Source organism: Sphaerodactylus townsendi, linkage group LG15 (assembly GCF_021028975.2).
Source record: "Sphaerodactylus townsendi isolate TG3544 linkage group LG15, MPM_Stown_v2.3, whole genome shotgun sequence".
In the NCBI taxonomy this organism is placed as follows: domain Eukaryota; kingdom Metazoa; phylum Chordata; class Lepidosauria; order Squamata; family Sphaerodactylidae; genus Sphaerodactylus; species Sphaerodactylus townsendi.
Window position 1 is genome coordinate 26,273,941 of NC_059439.1, and position 17,447 is coordinate 26,291,387.

The following is a 17,447-nucleotide window of genomic DNA, read 5'->3' on the forward strand; positions in this document are numbered from 1 at the left end:
GTCTTTCTCATTTACACACTTGCAGTATTACACAATATGTGAATCAATATATGTATCAAATCAGCCTGCAGCTCGTTCGCTCTTTCTTTCTTTCTTTCTTTCTTTCTTTCTTTCTTTCTTTCTTTCTTTCTTTCTTTCTTTCTTTCTTTCTTTCTTTCTTTCTTTCTTTCTTTCTTTCTTTCTTTCTTTCTTTCTTTCTTTCTTTCTTTCTTTCTTTCTTTCTTTCTTTCTTTCTTTCTTTCTTTCTTTCTTCTCCTCAGTAGTAGTCTCTGACAGCAACCGACCAAATGACCCAGGGAAATTCACAGTCAAAATGATCCTGTGGTCTGGTGGTATAGGTGTACTACCACTGAATGTGGTTTTTGCACCCTTGGCTTTCACAGATGTGACCCCCAGATTGTCCGTGAATATACTGGTTTAATGTTGAGGCCATCACAGTGCCCTGTGATGATTAAACTCCTTGCAATAGTTATTCCCAGTAATTTTAGGCCACCTTTCTCGACAGACAGTCTTCAAGTCAGCTTGCTTGTATTAATTATATGCTGGGTGAAGATATAATATTGTTCCTTTGGCTTTTGGTAAAACCAGCTGGCTGTTTTATAGGAACACTTCATCTCAAGAATCTAGAGCCTAGCCAAGCTCCTTCAGACCAAAGGCCATTCAAGTGCTATATCCTGTTTCCTGCAGTGGCCCACCATATATTTTTGGGAAACCCCCAAGTAGGACATCAAGGCAACTTTCCCCCACTTTTGGCCTCCAGCAAGTGGCATTCAGTAGCTTATGGTGTTTAGAGTAGTGGTTTACAAAAGACCAGGACACATTCAGATCCCATCCTCATCATGAAGCTTGGTGGGTAATCGTGGACCATCCAGCCTCTCAGTTCAGCTTGCCTCAGAGTAGTGCTGTGATGGTAAAATGGAGGGAGAGAACCTAGTAAGTAACGCAGAGCTCCTTGAAGAATGGATGGGATAAAAACCTCATACATGTTGACTCTGAAGAAGAATAAATATTTTATGTAGGGAAAAAAAGTGGCGAGGTTTCTTAAACGAAGAGCTGAGGATTAGAGGCCTGAGGACACTCAGCTCACTGGTGAGTTAATACGGCAGTTAATGAGGAATTAATGGGAAGATTGCCATGTACTTTCACATGCATATTGACAATGTTGTTTTCAGTGTTTTTGCTGACTGCAGAATTTACAATAACAATGGTTTTGAGTCACTGCATTTCCTTCCTGTTCAGCCAACTATGTTTGAAGAATTACCCACGATAAAGGTCTGACCAAAACAAATAACTGGACCAACCACCTGTAGGATTTGCATCAGTAATTATCCAGCTTTTCTTCTTTATAACCATCACCCAATAATTCGAAAGGTACCTAAAGTTTACGAACTGCTACAATTATGTAAAAGCTTCCTGTCTGCATGTTTACAACAATAGGATCATAGAGTTGGAAGAGACCCCAAGGGCCATCAAGTCCAACGCCCTGCCATGCAGGAACACACATTCAAAGCACTCCTGACAGATGGCCATCCAGCCTCTCTTAAAAAACCTCCAAAGGAGGAGACTCCACCTCACTCCGAGGCAGTGCATTCCACTGTCGAACAGCCCTTATTGTCAGGAGGTTTTTCTTGATGTTTAGGTGGAATCTCTTTTCCTTCACCTTGAACCCACTACTCCTGGTCCTAGTCTCTGGAGCAGCAGAAAACAAGCTTGCTCCTTCATCAACATGACTTCCCTTCAAATATCTAAACAGGGCTATCATGTCACCTCTTAACCTTTCCCTCACCAAACTAAACATACCCAGTTCCCTAAGTCTTTCCTCGTAGGGCATGGATTCCAGACCTTTTACCATTTTGGTTGCCCTCCTCTGGACCCGTTCCAGCTTGTCAATATCTTCCTTGAATTGCAGTACCCAGAACTGTACAGGACATTTTCCGTGGTCAGTTTCCGCAGTTCTGTTCCACATGCACTATTATCATTCAGGTAGAACCTTATTCTAATATCTTTCAAGTAGAACCTTATTCTTGAACTTGCTGTGGTTTTGATTTTGACTTCTGTCATCCTCTTCCTTGCCCAATTCCCTTTTCTCATCTTCAATACCAATAATGATTCATTCAGGCAGCCACAAGTGAATTAGGTGATCACTGCTTCTTCAAAGCTTTTTACCACCCCAAATAGCTGATTTGTCCTCTCCAAACAACAGCCTTCGAGGTTGCTTTCCGGTGGTGAAACCGTCACCTCTCGATGGGCTGATAACAGGCTGTCTGAATCAACACAGATGATTCTGGTTACTGAAATCACAATTTAATATTTTACAAACTGAAAACCTAATATGAACACATTTGAAGTTTTGTAAGCATTGCAGGGGAGGGATGTTATTATTTACGTTATTTCTAAGTCCTGCTGTCATCCAACAAGCTCTGTAGGTATCTTATATGAAATTACTAAAAACCTTAAGTCACAAAATGAAAAGGGGCGAATGTGCATGCCTATGAGGGCAAGTCAGAGGTGGGATCCAGCAGGTTCTCCCGAGAGTAGGTTACTAATTATTTGTGTGTGCCGAGAGGGGGTTACTAATTGGTGATTTTGCCACATGATTTTTGCCTTAGTTACGCCCCTCCTCTCAGCAGTAGCGCGCAGAACTTGAAGCAGTCTAGCAGGAGGTGCACCGGCGTGGGTGGCAGCCTGCGCCTGCGTGCATTCGTTTCCCGCCCAAGGACCGGCGTAGTGGCTGCGTCCTTGCCACAGCCCAGCCCAGCAATGCCCCGCCCCTGGAATGCCTGGCCACGCCCCCGTCGTGCCCCACCCTGCTCCATTGGCGCTACGCCACAGTTTGAATCCCACCACCATGGGAACCTGTTACAAAATTTTTTGGATCCCATCACTGGGGCAAGTGTTAGGTCTCAAACCTTGATGCAATAAATGAACTCTGTATTGTTGATCAGGAGCATTTACTGATAGGCAACGAAGCACCCTGCTTGGAAAAGCCAGTTCTGCCGAATCTGGCTTTTGCTATCTCCTTTATTCTGAAGTTGATCCCCCCTCCCGTTTTCCCAAAGAATGTGAGAAAGAAGTTAAGGCACTCCAAGGTCAGCAATAGAGATAAAGCCACCTGGCCCCTTCCCCCACAGGGCAATGGAAACATCCTGTTTCCCATGGGACCACAAGGGTAAGCCTAGTTATCTACTCAGCGTGTGAAGCCATAAAGTAAGCTCAAGGAAAGAATGTCCCATTACAGCAGTGGTAACATATAGCATGCTGGCTACATATATCTTGTAGCGATTACGTTGAGTCAAGAATGCATCTCAATCAACTAGATACGATCCCTGGCAATATATTTTATAACAACCACACTGAGTTAGGAATGCATCTCAATGGACCAGGCGCAATGGCATACCACACTCAAATATTAAAGAAGGAGCTGGATCTCAAAAATGGACACTCACTGGGAGACCTTTGGGCCAGTCATGTTTCTCAGCCCCACCTATCTCACCAGATTGTTGTTATGTGGATAAAATGAAGGAAGGAATAATGATGTAAATTATATTGGATTCCCATTGGACAGAAAAGCACCATATAACTATCTAAACGAATGGAATAGAAATTGGAAAGAAAAGCAGCATATAAATATCTAAACAAATGGAATGGAATAAGTCCTAGTTTTCTGGGCCAATACCTGGGCACAGAAATCAGACTTCTGGGACCACGGAAATAGCAGGCAATTCTTTAAAATGTTTAGATATCATGGTGAGATGTCTCACGGTGACCTCTTATGCCCTGCTTTGACGTCTGAGGAAGGGAGAGGAAGAAGTGTCAATAGTCTGAAAGGGGTTGTCGGAGGCCATGCTGATTTGTACAAACATTCCAAAAACAACAGTCTGCGTAAAACTTTTTTTAAAACGACGACTGACCTAAATATTACTAAGCAGGGCGCAAATTTCAGAGTTTCCTCAGAGCTTTTTGTAGCCCCTGAGGACAGTGAAATCTTCCACAAAAGCTTTTTATAATTTTTCGGCTTGTCCAAACAGGAAAGGTATCACAGTCTAAAAGAGGGGCTTGGAGCCAACTCCTGAATTCAGGCTGAACCTCTGCAAAGGCATCTGGGAAGAGAAGGCTGGATTGGAAAGGAGATTCCTTGAGCGCTGCAAACGTCATTTTTGGAAGTTTGGCATACGGGCGGAAATGACAGCTTCTTTCGGAGGAGTACCTGAAGGCGAGTGACAGACTGAAGGAGCTCCGTCAGCTCATCAAGTTAAGAGGTGATGATTGGATCCTGTCTTCTATGGACTTTCTTGGAGAGTGTGAAGAAGGGCTGCGGGGGGGGGGGGGGGTTCTGCGGTGTGTTTATCCAGCTGGGAGGAGGCAGAATCAGAGAGGAGGGGGGACTTCGTTTTGCAGACAACCTCAGCTGTTCACAAAGTCGTTACAATTCCCCAAATCCAAAGGAAACTTTATTATCACATTGCTTGGGTTCTGCGGAGGGGGGCACTGACCTCAGAAGTCATCTCCAGATACAAACCAGGTTCTAAGAATGAAACGCAGTAGGGTTGCCAGCTCTGGATCTCAAAAATGCAGGACGCTTAGGAGTGGAGTCCCTGGAGGGTAGGGTTTGAGGAAGGGAGGGACCACAGCAGGGTACACTACCATCGAGTGTGGTGTAGTGGTTAAGAGCCAGCGTGGCGTAGTGGTTAAGAGCAGCTGGATTCTAATCTGGAGAACCGGGTTTGATTCCCCACTCCTCCACCTGAGTGGGCAAGGCTTATCTGGTGAACTAGATGTGTTTCCACACTCCTACATTCCTGCTGGGTGACCTTGGGCTAGTCACAGTTCTCTCTGAACTCTCTCAGCCCCACCTACCTCACCAGGTGTCTGCTGTGGGGAGAGGACGGGGAAGGAGCTTGTAAACCACCTTGGGTCTCCTTATAGGAGAGAAAGGTATATTCATCCAAACTCTTCTCCTTCTTCCACTTCTGCAAATGGATACTTGCAGCCATCCTCTCTGACACAGAAAGAGTTCTGGGCCGAAGCCTTGTACTCCAATCTGTCTCCGTTACCTGGCAGGCACCATGAATTATAAATGAGCCACGGTCTTGCCACCAAACCCGCCCTCCCCTCTCTCTGCCTTCCCTCTTTCCAACATCCGGCTTCTGCCTTTCTAAGGGCAACCTTCTCCTCTTCTTCCTCTTCCTCTTCTTCTTCCTCTTCTCTGAAGCATCCCTTTTTTCCAGGGGAACTGATGTCTGAAATCTGGAGATCACCTGTAATTCCAGGTGATGTCCAAATCTCACCTAGAAACCGGCAACCTTACCTGACAGTGCCAACGGAACAGTTGGCGTTTGTACTCATCCAGAGCACAACAACCAAGCCAGTGTCGAAAGCCAAAGGGACAATACACAACACAGCTGCAGAAAGAAACCCTAACACATAACATTTCGGTCCAGACTAGGTGTGATACATGACACCAAGGGCTGCCAGCTCAGGCTTGGGAACTTCCTGGAGATTTGAGGGCTGTTCTAGGAGAAGGTGAAGGGGCTAAGCAGAGATCTGATACCATAGAGTCTGCCCTCCGGGGGACCTGCTCTCTGTGGTCACCCAACAGGAGTGTAGAAGTGAGGGGAAAAATCTGATTCGCCTGATAAGAGTCCACTGCTCGTGTGGAGGAGTGAGGAAGCAAACCTGGTTCTCTTAACCACTACACCAGGGGTCTTAAAACTATGGCCCTCCAGATGTTCATAGACTACAATTCCCCTGAGCCCTACCACTTGGCCATGATGGCAGGGGCTGATGGGAATTGTAGTCCTTGAACATCTGGAGGGCCATAGTTTGAAGACCCCTACACTACACCATGCTGTGTAAGCATCTGTTGAACCTCGAAGCACAGGAAGAACGAGTGAAAGATGATTTGATAAAACGGGCCATTAACTTTGGGTATAATATACAAATGAAATGGGAGAAGATGTCATCAATAGACCGTATCATGGAAAAGGGTTTTGTAGTCTAGGCTGAGCTCCTCTGGACCTCCAAGCCTCATCAAACATGTATTCTCCCACACCCTGCTTGAGCTGAGATATGCAGAAGCCCCTTCTATGATGTTTCGCAGTCAAGGATGGTGAATAGCTGGGCAACAGAAGTCGCTCTGCATCGAGAGCTTTCCGTTTGGCTCCCCCTCTCTCTGAACCACCCTTTGATTGCCGCCTCTGCCCCCAAAAGACATGTGATTCCTCAGGACTCTCTCTCTCTGTTGGGAACATTAAATCCTCTGGCCCACAGATACCAAATCCTTGCATGTGTAGTGGTTTGGGGGGGGGGGCGCAGAGAGGAAGATAAGGTTACTCGGCGGCTGCTCCAGTGACATTCTTGGCTTTAACCTGATGCTGAACCTTCACTGCATCCTTACCTTACAAGCAACTCTGTTCGGTTCGACTCCCAGACTGCTCTCTGTGTGTGGCTCAGTGGCAGAGCGTTTGCTAAGCCTGCCAAAGGTTCTAGATTCAACCTCCAGTATCTCCAGTTAAAAAGGATAAGGGATTCAGTGAGGTGAAAGATCTCTTCCAGGGACCCTGGAAAGCCACTGCCAGTGAATAGTGCCCATTACAGACCAGTATGAAGCAGTTTTATGGATTCAGTACCCGAGCTTGCGTTTTCTCTGGATCTCTTTGATAGCGGAGTCAGAAATGAATTATTCCATTTCTGATCTTGCTGTTTAATAAAGGTGAAATTATGTTTTATTTCTTTGTAAGTTAGATAGGGACAAGTTGTATTAGGTAGAACGTAGGAATTACTGTTGTATTTTGTATTTGTATCTGTGTGGAACCTCCTTTGCTCAAGGCAGGAATCCACCCCTGCTCCACCTGGGCATGTCCCTTTTCATTTGCAAAAACCATGAATGGACGTTTGACAAAAGGGACCCCGGAAGAAGCACATCCATCTGCCTTAATCCCACCGGCAGGCAGATAAGGGTGCCGTCGTCGTTAGGTTTCGTTTCCTGGCCCCAAGCACCCAAGGGACTCTTTTGTGTTTTCCCCGCCTGTGCCTATGTCATCGCCTCGCCCTGCTTCTGCCACAAAATTCAAGAGGGGTCTGCCCTCTGGACTCTAATTGGTTCCTATGTATTTGTGAATGAATGATTGTAGGTTGTCCTGTACCCGCACGGATTCCCAGGTGGGAGACTGGGTATAAAAGTTGTTGTAAAGCTGCTAGGCAGCTGCAGTTGCCGTGGTGTGGAGGTGCTGACATGTAGGTCAGCATCTCAATAAACTCATTTTTATTTTCACTATTCTCGCTGTGTTGGGTCCTGTTTCTGTTCCTCTTTGCTGCTGAGAACTGGCGGATCTGGGAGAATAAAAGTTACCCAGGCAGCGTGGTAACATCATCATCATCATCATCATCATCATCATCATCATCATCATCATCATCATCATCATCATCATCATCATCATCATCATCATCATCATCATCATCATCATCATCATCATCATCATCATCATCATCATCTTCTTCTTCTTCTTCTTCTTCTTCTTCTTCTTCTTCTTCTTCTTCTTCTTCTTCTTCTTCTTCTTCTTCTTCTTCTTCTTCTTCAAGGATCTTGCATTCTGTCAGGTCCATGATGAATCCTTTAAAGCTTGCAGAAGGGATGGGAGCTTACAAGAAATAGAACTGGGCGGGGCCAGGGATTAAAGATTGGACCACAGTGGGAACAGGGAGGCAAGAAAGTCACACCTTGCAGTATGCTAAATTCTGTGTAGAGTAGGGTTTAGAGCAGGGGTCCCCAAACTTTTTAAACAGGGGGCCAGTTCACTGTCCCTCAGACTGTTGGAGGGCCAGACTAAAAAAAACTATGAACAAATTCCTATGCACAAATGATTGTAAAATGTTTGATTTCACCTTTCAGCCTTTCTGTCACGGTCTATTTTTAGAACAGTGACCAAAGTTTGTCAAGTACAGGGTGGGCTCCAAATATTGTTGGGGAGGCTGTGGAATACCTTCCCCTGTAAAAAAAAGCAGAACTTTCCCAATGAAACATTCCATCTAACCCAGGATCAGGTATCTTCCTGGGTTCTTTCCTCCCTAGCAGCCAGTGAGCGATTCGCCAGCCTGGCTGATGCCAATGGGAGTGAGGCGGAACAGAAAGCCTGAGAGCAACACAATACATGGAGTAGCTGAGAGGGAAAGGCGGAGCAGGCGTTGCCACATGTAAGGTTTCCAACTCTGGGTCAGAAAATTCATGGAGATTTGGGGGTGCCATCATGTAACTGCAATCAACAGCCGTTGGGGCCGGTTCCTCCTCTCCCTCGAGCCCCCACTGCACATGAATGGAGCCATCGCCGCCATGCCTGGCGGGCCGGAAAAATGCCTTCAGGGGGCCACATTTGGCCCCCAGGCCGTAGTTTGGGGTCCCCTGGTTTAGAGGACAAGACAACCCTTTTTACAGGTAACTTAAAGCCTGTCCTGATGCAAGCAAAAACATCAGGTCTTGACCCTGGCTCCATTGAGGGTGGAAAACTCTGGTCTTGCCATTTTCTGCCGGTACGCCTCTGCTACCTTTCCCACTGGTTGCCCAGTTGTCCAGCATTCATCATCCAAACTCTGAGCTCTTCTTCAAATATACGACCGCCAATGGATCGTTTGTTGTCATTTACATTTGTATTATTTGCGTCCTATGCTTTGTAAGTTGCTTTGAGTCCTCAGCGTGAGAGAAAAACAGGATAAAAATTGTTAAATAAATAAGAGGTTTCTGGATCTCACTTTCATTGATATCTTGTCAGGAATTTAGCCACAGTGGCGGTACCTGATCTCGGTTTCTCCCCATTAAAATGATCTGCAGCACTGAGGATATTCTCTGCTTCACCCTGATCAGGCAAACAATATCACTCGTTTTACTTCTAGCTGGGAACTTGGCGACCTCTGGCAATAAGGATAGAGAGACATCACGTTCTGAAATGTGGGGAATGTCAAGGAAGCCTGTGCCAGGAGCAAGCCCGGCTCTTTCCACACTGGGGGACTCCAGATAATTCAGCCACAACTGGGAAGTCCTGTTTGGCTAGGTGCCTGCTCACTAAAATACTTAGCATCATCGTTAATCTAGTCTTGATTTTTAATCCTATTTTAGCAAGCCCATCTTTTGATAGCGTGCGTGCGAACTGGAAGTTCACAGAGCATAGCAAGATGCTATTGTTGTGACCGTGACAAGCAGCAGCGGCGTGCTGTGGACACTGCGCACTTTTGAGGTTTTATTTATTTATTTAAAGTATTTATACCCCACCTTTCCATTGTCTGCATTCAAGGTGGCTTACAGAGTATAAAGGTTTACCCAGAGTAAAAATGGAAGGTGACGTGTTTGAGAATGCCAAGTACTCAACTTCCTCAAATGTGTTGTCTGTGGGGCTGCCCTTCTTGAAAACAATTTGGAAACATCAGCTGGTGTAAAATGTGGCAACTTATTTGTTGTCAGGGGCTGGGGTGGCCAACACTGCCTTGGCAAACGTCTAAGAGCCAGCATGGTGTAGTGGTTAAGTGCAGGTGCAGGTGCACGCTAATCTGGAGAACCGGGTTTGATTCCCCACCCTGCCACACTTGAGCTATGGAGGCTTATCTGGTGAACCAGATTAGCTTGTGCACTCCAACACATGCCAACTGGGTGACCTTGGGCTAGTCACTGTTCTTCGGAGATCTCTCAGCCCCACCAACCTCACAGGGTGTTTGTTGTGGGGGTGGGGAGTTAAAGGAGATTTTAAGACCTTTGGAGTCTCCTTACAGGAGAGAAAGGGGGGATATAAATCCAAACTCTTCTTCTTCTAAAGATTTTAAGGGTGGTGCCTTGATTGATTGCCCTCTAAACAAGTGATTGGTTCTTATTAAGTACTAGCGGGCCCAGCCACGCATTGCTGTGGCAATTGTCCTTCTCATCACAGTCTGCAACCCACACAGATGTCCATGCAGGTCCAATGATTCCCAGCATAGCCTTTTGGGGGTGGTCAAATGGAATCCCTCTTTCCCTTTTCAATGCACATTGTTATATGGTGCTGTATTGTTTTTTTAGTATAAGGTAACCCTTCCCATTCCACAATGGAACTGTCCAGAGTGCGAATCCCGCTGTCCATGAGGGTGGTTGACACACACAGTCCTGGCTTGGGTAAGGCAGAACTGGGGCAAGCAGGCTATCCCAGTCAGGCAGCAGAGGAAGGGTGGTGAGGCGCTCAGATCGAGGCCAGCTCCCTGGGTTCTTAAAGGGCCGTGTGCAAAAGAAGCGGAGCCGGTAGTGTTGGTTTGCCCCCACCCGGCGGATTTTCTTAGAAGAAAAAGGCAAACTCCAGCTCGCTTTTAGTAAAAGAGAGCTGTGGTGAATATGGGTGAGGAAGTGGGTAAGTGGTGGTTGGATGTGAGGGAGGACAGAGTGAGGTGTGTGAGGATGAGCTGGATGTATATTGTGTGGTAGCAGTGGGTGAGGCACAGAGTGAAAGTTACCTGCATATGGGGGGGGGACCCCCACCTGACGTCTCACACGGCAAAGTGTGTATGTGTTTAACTTCCACTCGTATTACCTAACAGTATTACCTATTTACTGTTTCCACTGCTCATCTATGCCCATCTGCATGAACATTCTAAGCCCTCAGGCCACAGACAGACAGGCTGCACAAACATTCTAAGGGTGACAGTTAAACAGAGGCAGCTTCATGGCTGGTGCGCCAGGGAAAAGACGTTTTACCTGGCTCAGGTATGGACTTTCGGCGGTTTGAAGGTCCAAGTACCTGCCAGCAAAAGGGAGGGACGTCCTGTGAAAATTTGAGGGCGATCCGTCCAGCAGCTTCTGAGGGAGACCATCAGGGACAAACACACTGTTAGATTTTTATATATATAGATGAGATAATGAAAACAGGAACATGTATGATATGTACCTGATATGTTCTCTAAAGCAAGATAACAAAGCTAAACTTCACTCTTAATCACTATTAATAAGCAATGAATCTAAATTTCTGTAACTGTTTCAATTAACTGTCAAAGATAAAAGTAACCTTAAGTAGTCACAGTTCACTTACAGCTGAAGAGTGTGTGAACTTTAGATAAAATGATCAGCAAGAAAAAAATGGTAAAGTAATCAGATACGGCAACAACTGGACCTTTAAAAAATTCATCACTACAATAGCCATTTTCCAGCCACCTTTCTCCTTCTCCTCAATTTCCCAATTTACTTACCTCTAAGGGCACCATGGCAGACTTTCACTTTATAAACTTTGAGAAATAACACCTGTTAGTTTACAATTATGATTCTCATGATCCTAAATAACCATGTAAGAAATCTTGTGGGGAAATATTTTATAACTTTTCAAGGGGTGGCATACCATATATTTTAATGTCTGATAATGGTCCTCAATTTTTTGGAAAGGCATTAAAATTTGCCAGTGTCTACAGCTCCAATGTGTCACCTCAAGTCCAACTGATAAATAATCAAGTGACCTGATAAAAATAACATTTTGGATAGTAAAAGGACTACTAAAGAAAGCCATAGATTCAGGGACAATTTTATTTCTGACTGTGCGGAACAATATGGCATTTTCTTTGCTCCATGGAAAAATCTATGGATTAAATGTTGTTCCACAGGAAATTGAGAACTCAGCTACAAAATTTAGTGAATATGGCTCAAAAAAAGAGGAAATGGATTTGGGTGCATTCAAGAGATACAAATAAACCGCAGTGGGATAGCCACACAAGTATTATAACAACTGGAGACTGATTTCTCTCAACTTCAACCAGTTGTCCTCCTTACTATAGCCCAATTCCAAATTACTCTTACACATGTGAGTAGAATTATTCCCAGAACAGCCTATTTAGTTGCCAAAGGGAACCGCGTCCTTCCCTTTTCTACAGCACAAAAGCTGGATGGATTCACCTAACGTTTGTAGGCATATTGCAGACAAGTGTACATTTTGCTGTATAGATGAGGATAAAACCCCTGATGATCTTTAGATGCACTGGAGGTGATGTTAGTCTTATTTCCAAAGCAAAAGAGAACGGCAAACAAAAGTTCTCGATAATACACCAGCAAAGAGCTAGGAACTGAATGCAGACCAACCAACTGGACAATGTTACAGTATAGTGCTACAGTACTGATACTGAGATAGGGCCATATCACTTAGATCAGCCATTCTCAACCAGGGTTCCGTGGTACCCTGGGGTGCCGTGAGCATGTCCCAGGGGTACCGTGGCAATACTACCGCCACCCCCCCTCATTTTTGTGGTGTCTCCCACCGGCGCTAGCAAGGACATGGGGCAGGCCCATGGGGCAGGGCCTGCCACAAGGTCAGCAGCCGCCCCCGCCCCCAGTGCTTCCCTTCACCCTGAGAGGGGAAGGTGTGGGTGTGACAAGCAGGGGCAATGGGAGGGGAAGGTGGAGGGTGGCGGCAGGGGTACTGTGAGATATGAAGAGTGAGGTCAAGGGTACGCTGACCTCGAAAAGGTTGGGAAACAGTGACTTAGATGGTAACTATCTCCACAAATCTTTGTACGAAAGGAGAGAAGTTGGAAAATCAGGCTGTTCCTTTAACAGGGATGCTTTATGTTACCTCACAGAACCACTTCCAGTCATTTCTAGCCAGCTGAGTTTGAAGGAGACAAGGTAGATTTTAGAGTAGACCGTTGTTCCATGGGAATGTCAACTCAATGCATGGCAGCTGTGAAAAAGGCAAACTCTATGCTGGGGATCATTAGGAAAGGAATTGATAAATAAAACTGCAAAGATTGTCATGCCCTTATATAAAACAGTGGTGCGACCGCACTTGGAGTACTGTGTCCAGTTCTGGTCGCCGCATCTCAAAAAGGATATTGAGGAGATAGAAAAAGTGCAGAGAAGGGCAACAAGGATGATTGAGGGACTGGAGCACCTTCCCTATGAGGAGTGGCTGCAGCGTTTGGGACTCTTTAGTTTGGAGAGGAGACGTCTGAGGGGGGATATGATTGAAGTCTATAAAATTATGCATGGGGTAGAAAATGTTGACAGAGAGAAATTTCTCTCTCTTTCTCACAATACTAAAAACCAGGGGCATTCATTGAAAATGCTGGGGGGAAGAATTAGGACTAATAAAAGGAAACACTTCTTCACGCAACGTGTGATTGGTGTTTGGAATATGCTGCCACAGGAGGGCTTGGACAGATTTATGGAGGAGAAGTCGATTTATGGCTACCAATCTTGATCCTCTTTGATCTGAGATTGCAAATGCCTTAACAGACCAGGTGCTCGGGAGCAACAGCTGCAGAAGGCCATTGCTTTCACATCTTGCATGTGAGCTCCCAAAGGCACCTGGTGGGCCACTGCGAGTAGCAGAGAGCTGGACTAGATGGACTCTGGTCTGATCCAGCTGGCTTGTTCTTATGTTATATTTGGGATAACACTGTGTTTAACATGAAAACGGCTCCCCACTTAAATAAACACACGATCCCCCATCCATGGCTGTGCCAGCAGGTGTAAAGTCTCTGACAAGATAGAAGCGGCATCCCTGGGGCTTTCCCCAGAATTCGTCCAGAAATATCCGCGGGAAACCATCATCCAGAGTTCATTTAGGGGCAGCCCGCCTAGGGGGACGGAGTGGAGGAGTGGTCTGAGGGCCAGGAGAAACAAGAACGATGCTGGTTTAGCGTTTCACTCCCCACACTCCAGCCTGTCTGCACCATCCAGGGGACACTTCATTGTCTTGGCATTATTCATTCTCTTCCCACACCTGTTTCATGCCCTGGCTTCACGTCCATCCACAGACCACCCTTGCAGCTGGTTCCTCCGCCTCTTTCCGAGAGCTGTCACTCACAGGTGCTAAGAACATGGCGCTACTACGGCCCAGCTGTGCTTTCAGACAAACTTTTATTCATGCTGTCGAGAGTTTAGGCTAAAAAGCATTGAGAATGTGGAATACTCAGTTAACTATTGCACCATATCTGGCGAAGGGAATGGCAAACTATCCTATCAACTCTCTGCCAGGTAAATGCTAGGATATGATGCCACCCTATGGGTCAGTAATGACCTGTTGCTTACCTTTACCTATTACCTGGTACATTACATCTTCATCAAAAGGGGCATACTTTTTCAGTCACACATGGTTTTGCCCAAATCCGTAAGGGCCGGTATCCATGCCAACTTCAATACAATATGTATTCTTTCTCGATCTATAATTCCATTGTTGTTACTTCTTCTGTGCCGTCTCCCCATACGTACATATATATATATTTGTGCTTCTTGTTTGTTTTGGTACTACGCCAGTTCTCTATGAGTTCTCAGATGTAATAATTAAATGCTTCTGTGCCGTGCAGCTGTCTCTGTTGGGATCCCTCGGGCGTGCGTCATCGTGCCCTGCTGACTTTAATTCAGCCAGATATTTCATGTATTCCTCAGCCTTTGTCATCTTGGACATACAAACCTGCTTTATATAAAACCAGACCACTAGCCCATCTTTTGGTCTTAGGCAGAAAAAAAGGGCCTTAGCCATCAGCACATACCACTTAAAAGATCTTTTAACTGGAGGGACCAGGGATTGGCCAAATTATCTTTGTTCCCCCATAAACCTTGTCTGCCCCAGATCTATCTTTATTTGATACCGTTTGCAAAATTGGCTATCGATTGAGTAGTTCAGCAAAACTAGGATGGCATTGGGGTGCTGTGTGGTTTCCGGGCTGTATGGCCGCGTTCTAGCAGCATTCTCTCCTGACGTTTCGCCTGCATCTGTGGCTGGCATCTTCAGAGGATCTGATGGTAGGAATGGAGAGCAAGTGGAGTATATATACTGTGAGGTGAAAAGGTGAGGCCATCTGAATAGAGTAGCCTGGCATGTGAGTCACAGAGAAGTCTGCAGCATGGGAGTAACAATGAAGCTGGCAAGGTCAATAGTTGAATGGATCTGAATAGAAGTAACCTGGTCTTTGTTCCCTTTGAGTGCTATAGTCTATAGTTGTCCTGTGTTTGTCCTGTGTTTGTCATGGTGGTAACCATGAAAATGAACATAATTTGGCTGCCAGTGTTGAAAAACTCTAGAATCAAGACAGTGACTGATCAGCTCCACACAAACACAGGACAACTATAGACTATAGCACTCAAAGGGAACAAAGACCAGGATACTTCTATTCTATTCTATTCTATTCAGATCCATTCAACTATTGACCTTGCTAGCTTCATTGTTACTCCCATGTTACAGACTTCTCTGTGACTCACATGCCAGGCTACTCTATTCAGATGGCCTCACCTTTTCACATCACAGTATATAGACTCCACTTGCTTTCCATTCCTACCATCAGATCCTCTGAAGATTCCAGCCACAGATGCAGGTGAAACGTCAGGAGAGAATGCTGCTAGAACACAGCCATACAGCCCGGAGACCACACAGCACCCCAGTGATTCCGGCTGTGAAAGCCTTCGACAATAGGATGGCATTGCACCATAGAAAGAAAATTCAATCATCTAGATTTGGGGGAAGCATCAGTTGTATAATGTGCAGAATTTCTGCTGGAGAAGAACAGAAACATTCAAAATCCATCGGAAATGCTGGAAGCTTTAGACACCTATTTTTCAATAAGTCACTTTCTAGTGCTATTTGGCCTTGACCCTTCGTCACCTTTCAGTTAAGCAGTCCTCTTCTTTCTGTACATTCTCTTCCAGCAATTACTTATTTTTAAACTCTATCAACTTCCTTTCTGTCACAAACAAGAATTAGAGGCACATGTTCCCTCCATAACCTTCTTTTAAAGGAAAGCCGACCAGCAGCCTCAAGAATAAAGTGTTTTATGTATTGTCAAAGGCTTTCACGGCCGGAATCACTGGGGTGCTGTGTGGTTTCCGGGTTGCATGGCCGTGTTCTAGCAGCATTCTCTCCTGACGTTTCGCCTGCATCTGTGGCTGGCATCTTCAGAGAGAAGGCGAAAAGTCAGGAGAGAATGCTGCTAGAACACGGCCATACAGCCCGGAAACCACACAGCACCCCAATAAAGTGTTTTGTTCCCACTGTAGAAAAGCTCTGAAGTAATCATCTTCAGGGTCAAATACTTATGGAAAGATGTGATTTGATTCACCATGTATCCTTTCCAGAGTTGGATGTATAAGCATGCCTTTACGGAAACGTGGGACAATGAATCCAATTAAAAAGATTAAAGTACCATGTAATATTATTTTGAATACAGAGCATTACAATTTCAATTAGTATAAGTATCTGTAGCTTTTCTTGTCATACCAATACTAGAAAATCTGAGGCCAGCCAAGCCTAAGAAGTGGACTGTATATATAGAGACGCAAGGCAATGAACTAATTGGTATATGCAGTTACTTCGAGTATAAAGTCAATAGATAAGTCATACACCATTCATAAAGATACATTGTGATTATATTATAATATGCAACTGGATATAAATGTTATAACAAAACATACAATGAGGGCACTTAGGCAATCTAAGAAGCGTAATGGGACAGTGCTTAATAACAAATTCTCATAAACATTGTATATGATCTCATAAACATTGTACATAAGGCAAGAAACCTGTAACATTCATATTGCGTTCCAATCAACTGAAAGAGTCAGTATCACCAATGTTCAATGGATCCAAAGTATTAAAGCGAATTGTGGTAGTAGACAGCAACAGCTCCAGCAAGTGGATGAAGACACCACGACAACAGCAGCCACATTCGCAGAACGCGTGGCGCGCTAGTCCACGTTTTCAACAGTAATTTCTTCAGTGCGTTCAGGCAAATATAGTAGTAATAGAGATTGAATTCTATTCTTGTAGTTTAGTTAAGTAAAGCAGCACACAGCTTCAGCATTCAGTGAATCAGCAAGTTACAACTTTTCTTGTCATGCCATGCAGGTAAATAAGCAACTGGTAAATAAAATCCCATTAAGGCTCTAAGACCAGGCCTATTGGCAACCCCCTAAAGCAATCCCATTATTAAAACAGCATTTGCATAAGGTTTTCATTAGGGCTTCAGGGACCTTCTTGTCCATTTTCTCGATGATGACAATCCTGTAAAGCAGGCTGCTAGGCCTATTTTACTAACGGGAGGGCTGAAACAAATGCCGTTCTAAACGTTACCTAGTACGTTCATAGAGGAACTAAGATTTGAACACAGAAACTCATAGCTTGCACTTTTAATCTATACATTAGGAAAGGCTTGAAGGAATTCAAGGAGACAGAAGTATTTAAACTAGGCAGGTCTGTTATTCAGGTCTGCTAGGGTTGCCAATCCCAGCCTGGGAAATTCCTGGATATTTGAGGGAGATGCCTGGGGGAGGCGAGGTTTGGGAATAGGAGGGAACTCAGTGGGGATATAATGTCATTCTAGGATTTCTGTTTCTGCTAAACTCTATTGTATATCATAGAGACCATCCTCCAAAGCGGCCCGTTCTTCTACGGCAGGGGTAGGGAACCTGCGGCTCTCCAGATGTTCAGGAACTACAATTCCCATCAGCCTCTGTCAGCATGGCC